Here is an 11080-nt window from a genome sequence, read left to right as displayed (position 1 = left end):
TGAGCGGGGGAAAGGCAGAGAGGGAGACAGAATCAGAAGCAGGTTCCAGGCTCCGAGCTGTCAGCACAGAGCCTGACGCGGGGCTCGAACCCACAAACCTTGAGATCATGACCTGAGCCAAAGCCGGACGCTTAACCGACTGAGCCGCCCAGGTGCCCTGTGTCTTTAATTTTCAAAGTTTGGGCTCCAGTCTGTCCTGTGCTGCTCCTTTCCAGGAGATGCCTTTATAGTGAGACTCATGTGGCTCCCCAGAGCCCCGCCCTGGCCCCCATGTATTAAGACATACCCACAGGGACCTACTGCAGATCAGCTCAGACAAAACGAGGTACAAACTAAAAGTCATCTGAACTCTCACCATTTGCTGATATCCTTCTAACTACCTCTCCCTAAATGTCAGAACTGTGGATCTTTGAATTCTCAAGTCTCAGATTTAAATTTATTGAAAGAGGTGTACCATGAAACCCCTTTATAAGAGCATAATTCATATTTGCTGGACTATGTAAACAGTTTATTTCCGAACTGTTACGTTGCTCACTTACATTCGTCTCCTAAATTCAACCCTTGGTGTTGGCGGTCTTTAATTTCAGACATTTTGGTGATTTGTGGTGGCATCTCGTGGATTATTGGTCTATGTCTAAAACGATACAGCTTCCAGAAGGTAACAGAAGAATGTACTCATGACCTGGGCTCAGCAAAGATTTTTCAACAGGACCTATAAAGAAACAATCCGTTCTACTCTGTTGAAATCAAGAACTTTTGTTCATTTAAAAGACATAATCAGGGTTGTGAAAAGGGAGGCCACAGGGCAGAAGAAAAGATTTATGATACAGTCACTCAACCGAAAACTCCAATGTGTCTACCCAAATATACTAAAAAACTACAGATCAGTCTTTAAAAATAGACAGCCCGGCTGATCGGGCGCTTCCCAAAAGAAGATATCCACACAGCCAGCGAGCGTATGAAAATGTGCCCCACGAATGTCATCAAGGGGAAGCAAATTAAAAACACGGGAGTCCGTTTGTTAACGGGAAGAAAATGTCAGGAAGCAGAACCGTCCACGTGTGCTCAGCTCAAATGCCCCAGTGATCCCCGGACCGCTTCACACAACCGTGACTCAGGGTCAGAACCACCCCCTCCCGAGACACAGCATCCGGCTCCTTCGGTCCTGGAGTAGCGGAAGCTTGAGATTCCGCGTTAATGCCTGGCCCAGGCAAACAGGGAGCAGCAGTTACGGATGTGAGGACCTCGGCTGGGTTTCTCCCAGCCTACGTAGGACATGTACCTCTGCAGGACTTAAAGGAAGACCCCTCCTGTGGCCGCCTGCCTCCGCCATCCCGGCCTCCCTCCTTGTCCTGTCCCGAAGTTCAGACCTAGTCTTTCCAGACTGGAATTGTTCTCTTAATCACCCATAATGCCTGGAATTTACTCAGCACCTGCCTTCTGAGGAGCCGAAAGTCATTTGCAGATCCTGCTGATAAAATGGCTGCCCCGTGGTCAAGCTCTCTGCTAAATTACGTCTGTGCTAAGAGGTAGTTTTCAAAAGGGCTCCTCGACAGTCCTGGGGACCTGGGGCGCCTTTATGAGCCGGCTCTGTGCCAGCTGGAGCCCCGGGAGGAAGGCACTGTTCATCCAGGCTTTACAGGATTATCCGGGAGGGATGGTGGTGTTCTTCGTCATAATTATGGACTCAAGTGCGGCTATCCAGGTGGGCTGGTGCACCTGCCAACGCAGCCACACTCTGTGCCACCGCTCACAGCTAGGCAGAGGGAAACCGAGGCAGGGCTGATCCCAGGACAGTGGGGAGGCTGGAAGCAGAGAAGAGGGGAGGAGGGTGTTTTGGTTGTGGGACCGGTACAGCAAGGCAGATGGGGAGAAGCCCAGGACCCAAAGGAAGTTAGGACCTACCTGCGCATTTCCCCATTTTCAGCAAGGGGTCCCTTGGCTCCCTTCCCGGATGTTTCTCCCAAGCAGCCCACCGTGCACACGGGCCGCACGCAGGCAGGGCTGCAGGCCCCCTTCTGCGGCCAGAAAGGGAAAGGGGCTGAGTTCATAGGCAAGAGCCATCACTCTGGGGAAGCTGGAAGCCAAGGTGCAGAGCCATGTCCCTGGGGGGTGCCCACCTGAGCAGTCAGGGAGGCAGGACCAAGCCAGGGCCAGGGTGGCAGGGAGGGACCCGCCCCAGCAGTGTGGGTGGGGGCGATGGGGTGGGCGTAGAGGAGCAGGCACAGGTGTTGGAGGAGGCCGGCAGTGGGTGCGGGAACCCGCAGGCATGGGGCTTGGGCCTGGGGGCCAGGGTTCAACTGACTGCCTAGTATCGCACAGTTTCCATTCTCATCCCTGAGGCCTCAGAGAGGAAGTCGGGGTGCTGCGTGCACAGGCTCCATGGGCGGGGGGGGGGGGGGGGGGGGGGGCAGGGGAGGAACGTTCCAGAGACTCAGAATAGGGAAACGTTATTCTGTGCAAGTTCCGTCTGTGCTGACGACCAAGAGGCTCCCTGGGGCCTCCCTGACCACCTCACCTCCCACCCCCTGGAGATGCCAGCAGCTGCTCCCGCTCGCTGAACCCCCCCCCCCCCCCCCCCGGGAACCCAGACCCACTCCAGGCCCCCAGAAACACGCCGCAGGGAGGAGGCCTGGAAATGACCCCTGACGAGCTCCCCCCGCAGAGCCGGGCTCTCTGTCTCACTGTGCGTGGGTTAATTTGGGTGGGAGATCGAGGGTCACTGGCTAAGCCTGGAGCTGAATTAATCTTGTCATGTATCGTCCCCGCTCCACCGGAGCCGTCAGCTGGGGCCAGACCTCCCCGGCACCCCAGACGCTTGGGCCGCCACTCTGGTTTGCTGAGTCACGGGGGAAGGAGCGCCACAGGCTGACAGGCACATCACGGCTCACCTCCACCCTCAGAGGGACGGATCCGCCAGCCCCCCGCCCCTCCCAGGGCCAGGGAACTGTTTTCCTGGTGACACGCTTAGCTTTCCTGAAGCAGGAACTTCCAGCCCCAGGGCAGGCAAAAACCTCCCCAGTCCGTGGCCACGGGGCCTTTGCTGGGGACCTGCCCCACCCTGCCCTTGACAGGCCTGGCCACCCAGCCACCCAGGCTCTGACAGGATACAGGATACGAAAGCCCCAAACGCAGGGCCTCCTTCCTGCGGTGCGCCTGTGGCAGGAAGTACACGGTCACCAGGTACGAGTGGAGGCGGGGTTGGCCAGGCCTCTGCTGCTGCTGCTGGCCGGGCCCCGGGACAGGGACTGAGATCCCAGCTGAGGATGCGAGGGCTGCGGGGACCGAAGGCAGGTAGGACGGTCCTCCAGGCCTTTCCTGCTCTGTGTGGCAGCCGCTTCACCTGCGTCCCGTCTGCTGGAGCAGGGGCGGGAGAGCGGCTGAGCCAGGCTGGTGCTGACACTCACTGAGTCAACAGGACTGCAGAGGCTGGACCGGCCTGGAAAATGGCCCCGTGGCCGTTTCCCTCCCGCTTCAGAGGTGCCTTGGGGCTCCCTCGCTTACCCCGGGGACCTTGGGTTCAACTGTGCCTCAGCTCCTGTCCCCTAGATCGGTTCTGTCATGACGAATGCCGCCTGAAGTGGCCAAGGGAGGGGGGCGGGTGACATGAGCAGAGGCCGAGCTCAGCCATCAGCAACGTCTACACCCCAAATGCGGACTGCACACCCCGGCACAGCATTTGCTGAAGCACTGGAATTGCGGGGCCCCTAAAGAAACTCTAGGAAGGGAGAGTCACAAAGGTGTCCCACAGCAGTGACCAGGGCACAGCCTCAGGGCCTGAGTCACGGGTCCTCAGACACCGAGGCTTCCCACGGGGAGCAGGAGACCCACGTCCGCCCCTCTCCAGCCCCATCTGCCTCTGGTTCCAGCTGCTTGTCGGCGTGGCGGTGGGGTCTGGGCCCTGGACGGCCCAGCACGCCAGTACCCCCCGGGCCTCTCCGCGGCCTCGGCCTCCTGGGGTCCACAGAGGCTTTCATTCCAGGAACGCTCTTCACTCCCGCAGGCTCAGAGCCTCGTAGCGATGCCCTCATTCCTCCGCCGGAGTCTCCGAAGCTAAGTGGTGGCCTGGGGAGCCTGCTGGGAAAAGAGGTCCATCTGCTTGCTGCCTTCCCAGAAGTGGCATGGCGACTGGACGCAGGTGGGCCTCGCAGGCCTGAGCAAGCGTCCTTGGCTTGTCCTTGGCCACGGCTGACTCGCTTCTTACCAGCTTACTGGAAATCCCTGCTCTCGGCCAGGCCTGTCTTATTACCAGACACAGCCCTTGGCCACGTGTGAAGTCCTGTGGCTCCGCCCACAGCGTGTCCTTGTGCTCATCTGCTCTCTGCCCTGGCCTGTGACAGGTCGAAGCCCCCAGGTCAGGATCAGCCTTGCCCTCTCGCCCCGGCACTGCCTGTCAGCACCTCACGCGGGCATCCTTGGAGCAGCCCGCCTCTTCTGCTTCCCCTCACGAGGGGAGACCCGCCCCACTGTGGTGACAGAGTGCCAGGCACACCCGGACTTGGGGACTCACTGGGTCCCAAGGCAACTCATCGCCCCGTTCCAATTGCCAGAAATTTCCCCTTCTGTTACACGTAAGCTGTGTCCCGCAATCCCCTTCTGACCCTGGTGGCAGCCCCCAGGGCCTCCTTCCCAGGAGAGCTTTTCAGAAATAGTGACCTCCTCCACCTCTTCCCCAACCCCCCCCCCCCCCCCCCCCGCCACCGTCGTGGTTTTGACTCCCTTCGCCACATGGATTCTATCTCCAGTCTGTCCATTCCTCTGTCCTCAAGGCCGGGAACTGGGGATATGAGCCAGGGATTAATCGCACCGAGTAAGCTTCCGAAAGTCACGGGGGCCATTGGAAGGCCTGAGCTTAGAGATAATTTCCCTTCTCTGCAAAGGCCAGGCATTTAGTCCAAATGGGCAGAGTCGGGCGAGGGCCAGGCCAGCAGGGGACAGCAGCCACGGCCCAGATGGCCATCCCAGAAACACAAGCTACCGTCCCCAGCCTGAGACGCGAGACGGCCGCTGATCTCTTCTCCTAGAGGTAAGGGGGCTGCCACTGGGAGCCTCGCGGGGGCGTCTGCGAGGGGCTTGGAGGGAAGAGCGGCCCCTGCCCCCTGCCCCATCTCCAGACCTAAGTTTTAGGAAGAGCCCTCTCTACTTGCCCTCACCATGCAACTTCTCTCAGTACATAACACCACCTCCTGGGTGCCCACAGGACGCCAGACACTTTTCTGGACCTCTGCTTGTGAATTTTTAAACCTGGGTTTTTATTGTCTTATATCAGAAGCCAGATACACCCTGGTGTGTGTGTGGGGCGGGGGGGGGGGGTTAACCTAAAGATGATAGACGGTTGTACCAGAGAAAGAAGTGGCAACCACACTTCAGTGGGACTCGGTCCAGTTTAAATGAGATACTGGAATTAAATGGAATGTTGAAAAGACAGTTCACTTTCTTCTCGCTGTCGGCGAGCAGCGCCCCGGGAGGAAGACGCCGTTCACCTGTTTGCCCAGTTGTGTGGCCGCCCAGCATCGACCCTCCGAGCCTTCGGGTTTTGCCTTTATGCTGCGGGGAGCAGGCACTTCCTTTGCTCCCCAGATGAGGCAGCCAGGCCTTCCAGCCAAGTGAGCCGCTCTCCAAGGCCCCCGGGGCGAGGCGGGGTGGGGGGGGGGGGGAACCTTGAAGGTGGATCTAGGACTCAGAACCCCCTTCCGTGTAGACCCCCATCCTGGTGAATATTTTTATAGCTGGAGACAAAGGTGGGGCTGCTGATGGCCTCAGTCTTAACTTGGTGCACTCCTTTGAACTTGGTGTGCTGGCGGCATGGGGGTGGGGGGGCGGGGGCAGGGGCTAAAGTCGGCAGGTGGCTCTTTGGTCCCCAGGCGGGCTTGTCCGTGCAGGGGAGGGCCATCTGCAGCCAGAGCAAGACCCACCTGCCTCTCCCGGGATTAGCCGGGGCCCCAAGCACCGGGCTCGACTTGCCACCTGCAGGCTCGAAAAGTGGTTTCCGCGTCTGGGAAAGGAGAGCGAATCAGCACTGAGTAGGCGCAAGGGAGTCAAAAGGCCAGTTCTGAATCTGGCTGGCTGAGCTCAAACCCCGGCAACGCTGGGCGACCTCTCCGCCCTCCGTGTCCTCATCTGTAAAATGTCCTCGTCGCCATCGGGTCGGTTCGTTAGTGCCGGGCACACACCAAGCAGTCCACAAATATTCACGGCTGCGATTCTCACCAGACGCTGGTCGTGAAAAAATGGCCACGCTTTGGCTCCGCGTCAGCTGGGTGATGTAGGTACTCTCACCCCATCTTACAGGGGGGGACACCGAACGGCGGGGTGGGCAGGTGACCTTCGCGAGGCCATTCTTTAGTTTTTCATTCAGAGGGGCCTTAATTTTTTTACTACGGAGCATCTCAAGTACAGATGAGTACAGAGAACACCTTCACGCGCGCTCTCGTACGACACTCAGGAGCCCCTCGCCGCAGTTGCTGACTTTGCTCGGAGCTAAAATGTTGAGCTGAGACCGCCTCTGGCTTCCTCCCCCTTCCCGCCTCTTTCTCCCCCTTCCCGGAGTCCAGCGCTCCCCGGAGGCCGGGGCGTGCCTCCCCGCGAGTCGGGTCGCGTTGCGGGGGTGTGCGACTTCCACTTGGTCTTTTTTCCAAAGTGTCCCAATCGACATCACGCCGTCCGTGCGTTTTTCCCTACTCGCTGTGCCTTTGAGTATTTCCCGTGCGGACACCCACAGGTCTGGGTCGCGTCCCCTTGGGCCGTGCGATCTTCCGCCGAATGAGGCCACCGCCTATCCACGCCCCAGGGCGTCCGTTCATCCTTCTGACGGATGGCAGTTCCTACTTGGCGGTTTGACCCACGGTGCTGGGCGAACAGCCCCGCGCCTGCCTGCTCGTGCGCGTGTCCCAGGACACAGACCCCTCGGTGGAGCGGCTGGGCGGCGGGGGATGAGCTTCCCAGATGCTGCCCGCTTCCTTCCACCGCAGGAGCTGGGAAGAGTTCTCGGCACCGCGGCCAGAGCCGGCGCTTGGCGCCCGTCGGGTGGGTGTGCGCTGGGGCCTCCTCGGTCGCCAAATGCGGGCGTGCCACTACCGAGTGACGCAGCTGGGACCTGAAATGCGCTGTTCTGAACCGAGATGTGCTCTGAGTGCCCGAGTGTAAAATACGTGCCCGCTTTGGAAGACGCGGTACAAAAAAGGAAAGAATACAAGCTGTCTCATGAATAATCCTTATGCCGGTTACACGTTGAAACGATCGTGTTTGGAGACATTGGGTCAAACGAAAAAGACCCCTAGAATGCACTTTGCCTGTCTTTTTTTCACTCCTTTTAACAAGGCTGCTAGGAAATCTGTAAGTGGCACCGGGGGCAGGAGTTAGATTTCTGTGGGATGATGCAGCCCTACAGTCTGCCCGGCAGGTGCCTGGTGGCAGGCGCCCGGGGAGCGTTTGATGAATGAGTGAGTGAAATCAGACACTTGAGAGGAAGACATCCTTGGCGTAGCTGGGGCCCCCCGGCCCCACCCCTGGCGCCTGTGCCAAGGCTGAGAGCTATGCGCCCCTTGGCCCCCTGCCTCCGGGGACTGAGGGGTGGGCCCCTGGAGACCAGCTGCCTGGGAGAGAAGCCCGGGCTCTGCCGGGCCAGACTCCCGGCCCTCCCCCCCCACCGCAGCAGGGCCTCCCGGAAAGCCCCACGCCGACCACAGAAACGATGTCCTGCAGGATGGCTCGGGCCCCCTTGGGCGAGCACCCTCGTTTCCCTCCCAGCCCTACCCTGCCGGCGCTGTCCCTAAGCCCACGGGAGGCCAGGACTACACTGTGGAGGGTGGTGAGTCAGCCGCTGTGCCTGCCCAAGGCCTCGAGGAAGAAGGACACCAAAGCTTGGCTCGGCCCCTGGGCACGGTGCCCCGGCCCTGCCCTCCACGGGGCCACCGTGATGCCCTGAGAAAGGTTAACTTTGAAGCCGCCTGTGGAGCGGCTAAGCCAGGCGGAGCTTGAACAAAGAGCCCCAAGGCTTCCAGCTTGGGGTGCCCTGCAGAGTAACCCCGGAGCAGTGGGGAGCCCGGTCTGAAGTGTCGGCGGCTCCCCTCTTGTTCCAAAATGTGCAGAAAGCTCACCCATCTGGACTCTGGGAAGAAATCTGTCACTCAGGGCTTCAGGCAACTGAACGTCACCCGTCAGACACGGTGCTCACACGTAGTCTAATGGTTTTAGGTGGGAAATGTTTGCCAATGACCTTCATCCTTTTCTCTGTGACACATGGTGACCAGTAGGTACGAGGCTGGACAGTTGAATGGCGACACCCTGAGGCCCTGTCGAGCATGGAAGACTGTGTCTCCACTGTCCCCAGGGGCCACACTTTCTGGGCCTTGGGTCTGCTTTCCTAGTTCCTCGTTCTTCTCTGGTCCAGAGCCTTCATCCGCCCCTGCTGCCTAGGGCACCTGCGATCCATGTCCTTCCCTGCCCTCATTTTCCCCTGGCCCATCCAGACCCCCTCTGAACTGACTCCCTCTAAGCTGAGCTGGAGAAACCAGACTTGTTCAATAATATGTAAAACAAAGGCAAAAGGTTTGGATTGGGTCTTACCTCTGACCGCTGGGTGGTCTTTGGCACAGGGCTTCGGGGTGTGGACAGGTGAGGTCCCCAGACATGACTTCACATAAGTGGCATTGCTGTCGTTTTAGAACATACTAGTACATGAACAAGAGTGCCGATCAAAAGCAACCAACTCACTACAGATCACCAAGTACCAATGTTTTTGTCTTCAAGATGGTTCTAAGATCTGCTGTTTGCTTGAACTTGCCAAAATAGAAATGAATTCAACAAAGCAAATTCACCCACGGGCTGAAGGAGACACAGGATGGGGACCCGTCCTTGATTCCTCCTGTCCCCCATCCACTGCCCACATGTCCAGTCCTTGACCTCTCAGGGACGCCCCTTCCTGTCCCCCCACCCGTCCACTGCCCACAAATCTCATCCCTGCCCCCGCCAGGGACTCCCCCTGTTTCTCCACACTCATGACCCCAACCCCAGCCCAGGTCGGTGCTTCCAAATCTCCTGCCTTGCCAGGCCTCACCCCAGAGTCCTGGACACTGGTGAAAAGTCTCACCCACACCTACCATTAAACACCATTGGCTCTGGAGCTTTTTAAAAAATAATTTCTGTGATTTTGCATTTGAAATATTTGGCTATTAGGAGCGCCTGGGTGGCTCAGTCGGTTGAACACCCGACTTCGGCTCAGGTCATGATCTCACAGTTCGTGAGTTTGAGCCCCGCGTCAGGCTCTTTGCTGACAGCTCGGAGCCTGGAGCCGGCTTCGGATTCTGTGTCTCCCTCTCTCTCTGCCCCTCCCCTGCTCACACTCTGTCTCTCTCTGTCTCTCAAAAATCAACAATAAAAAATTTTTCTTTTGAAATATTTGGCCAAAAGTAACTTCCCAAAGTTAACATCAGCTTTGAGCGCTCACCGTCTGGCGTACTCGAACACTCGCGAGTTTTCAATCCGACTGAAGTGAGCGTTTCCAGGTCTCAAGCTCGCGGCTCAGTAACGCCCTGCGTGTGGACGGTCACCGGGCTGTTTGCACCTGTGGGTTGTGGATCCAGCCGCCGTGAGCATGCGTGCACCAGTCTTTGTGAGGACCCAGAATGTCATTGCGCCCCCCGCTCCCCCCCCCCCCCCCCCGGTGGAATCATGGTATGTTTAGCCTTTGAAGACTCTTCTCGGCTGCTTTCCAGAGTGGCCGTATCAGTTTACATTCCCAGCAGCGATGGCAGAGCCTCCCCACAGCCTCCCCAACATGTGCTGGGTCCCTTTATTACTCTGACGGCCACCCTGATGAAAGTGAGGTGGCACCTCGCTGTGGCATTCATTTGCATTTCCCTGACGACCAACGACCCTGAGCGTTCCATTTCTCTCGTGCTCCCTGCCCCCCATGTACATCTCTGGTGCCCTGTCTATTCAGATCTGTTTTTTTTTTTTTAATTTTTTTTTTTAACGTTTATTTATTTTTGGGACAGAGAGAGACAGAGCATGAACAGGGGAGGGGCAGAGGGAGAGGGAGACACAGAATCGGAAACAGGCTCCAGGCTCTGAGCCATCAGCCCAGAGCCCGACGCGGGGCTTGAACTCACAGACCACGAGATCGGGACCTGAGCTGAAGTCGGAAGCTTAACCGACTGAGCCACCCAGGCGCCCCTATTCAGATCTGTTTTGAATGTAATTTTGTAACTTAAATTTAAGTGTCTTTCTTTTTTTTTTTTTTTAGAGAGAGAGAGAACATGAGGAGGGGAGGGGCAGAGGGAGAGAGAGGGAGGGAGAAGGAGAGAGAGAGAATCCCAAACAGGATCCACACTCAGTGCGGAGCCCAGGTCAGGGCTCAATCCCACGACCCTGGGATCATGACCTGAGCTGAAATCAAGAGTCAGAGGCTCAACCAACTGAGCCATCCGGGCGCCCCTTAGACTTAAGTTTTTAATTGAGTTACTTGTCTCCTTATTATTGAGTCTTACGGCTTCTTTCTGTATTCAGTCCTTTCTCAGATACATGATTTGCAAATGAGTTCTTCTGGTCTGTGGCTTGTCCGTTAATTTCTGTAATGGTGTCTCTTGAAGGTTTTTACTTTGGTGACGTATAAATCGAATCTCGTGACTCTGCATCTGTGGGCAGATGCTGCTTTGCCTGTGGCCACTTTCTGCCCTCTCCCCTGAGGGGCAGCCCCGACGGTCCCCGGGCAGGGACAGTTGCGCTCACACGCCGACTTCCGGCCGCAGCGCGCATGGAGGGCGGCGAGGGACGCCTGACTGCCGGGTAGAAACCCAGGCCCTGCCACCCCCAGCCCAAGCCCTGGGGCAAGTGAGGCACCGCTACCGGCCTCAGCCCTCCCTCTGTACAAGGCGTCTGCCTCGGAAGGCCGTGCAACTTGACGTGGGGCCTGGCACCCAGGCCAGCTCAACACGGGCGTGAGCTCCAATCTGTCTGGTTCTCCCAGAGTTACGGCTGCTCCCTGAAGGCAAAGTGAGGCTCTTTCCCGACTCCCCAGGTTCGCGTGCTGACCAGGACGCAGTGCCGACCAGGACGCAGGGATGAGACTCGTTCACTG

The sequence above is a fragment of the Panthera leo genome, chromosome E2 (genome assembly GCF_018350215.1).
Source record: "Panthera leo isolate Ple1 chromosome E2, P.leo_Ple1_pat1.1, whole genome shotgun sequence".
NCBI lineage: Eukaryota > Metazoa > Chordata > Mammalia > Carnivora > Felidae > Panthera > Panthera leo.
This window is presented reverse-complemented; position numbering follows the sequence as displayed.